Source organism: Carlito syrichta, unplaced genomic scaffold (assembly GCF_000164805.1).
Source record: "Carlito syrichta isolate Samal-C Ts95f unplaced genomic scaffold, Tarsius_syrichta-2.0.1 Scaffold130561, whole genome shotgun sequence".
NCBI classification, from domain to species: domain Eukaryota; kingdom Metazoa; phylum Chordata; class Mammalia; order Primates; family Tarsiidae; genus Carlito; species Carlito syrichta.
Window position 1 is genome coordinate 1 of NW_007074657.1, and position 1,169 is coordinate 1,169.

The window sequence follows — 1,169 nt, forward strand, 5'->3', positions numbered from 1 at the left end:
AAAAAAAAAAAAAAAAGAAAGAAAGAAAGAAAGAAATTGTTAGGCTGGGCATGGAGGCTCATGCCTATAATCTCAGCATTTTTGGGAGGCCGAGATGAGAGGAATGCCTGAGCCTAAGGGTTCAAGACCAGCCTGGGCAACTTGGAGAGACATCATCTCTACAATAAATCAACAGATCAGCCGGGCGTGGTGGTGCATGCCTGTAGTTCCAGCTACTTGTAAGGCTGAGGCAGAAGGATCACCTGAACCCAGCGGGTACAGGTTGCAGTGGCCGTGAGCATGCCACTGCACTCCAGTCTGGGTGACAGAGTAAGATTCCAACTCAAAAAGAAAGAAAGAAAGAAAAAGAAATAAATTGTTATATACACTGTGAAAAGTATGGTGGTGGAGTTATATAGGGGACATGACAGGAGGCCCAAAAGGCATGGAAACCCAGGTTCTTGGAGTAGCAGGGACTTGAAGCATGCACATGGGTTAGGTGGATGAAGGTCATGGTGATGGTGACTTTCCAGGAAGGCACAGCTTAGGCAAAGGTACAGAGGTCAGAAATACCCTTGTCTGTGCAAAAACTACCAACAGTCTGCTGTAGCTGGAATGTAAAGTAAAATTTTGAAGCAGAGAGGATGGGATGGTTTGTGTCATGCTACGATGTTTGGATTTCTTTTTTTCTTTTTTGAGTTGGAGTCTCACTCTTGTCACCCAGGCTGGAGTGCAGTAGCACGCACCACACGCTACCGCAGCTTCGACCTGCTGAGTTTAGGCAATCCTTCCGCCTCAGCCTTCCAAGTAGCTGGAACTACAGACACATGCCACCACGTTCAACTAAGTGCTTGGGTTTCAACCGAAATGGCAGAAGTCAAAAGCTCAAATGCCCAGAAGTGTCAGCCAGGTAATGAAAAGAAGTGAGGTACATTGCATGCTCCATTTAAAGCTTAAACTCAGGCATTGGGAATTTATACCAGTTTGGCCAGATTCTCTCACTTTTCAAGAGATGCTGATCACCTGAATTATTAGGTTGAAATAGTCACATTCTGCCGGGCTCAGTGGCTCAGCCTGTAATCCCACGCATTTGAGAGGCTGAGGTGAGTGAATTGCCTGAGCCCGTGGGTTCAAGACCCGCCTGGGCAACTTGGTGAGCCCTCATCTCTACAATAAATCAAAAATGAGCC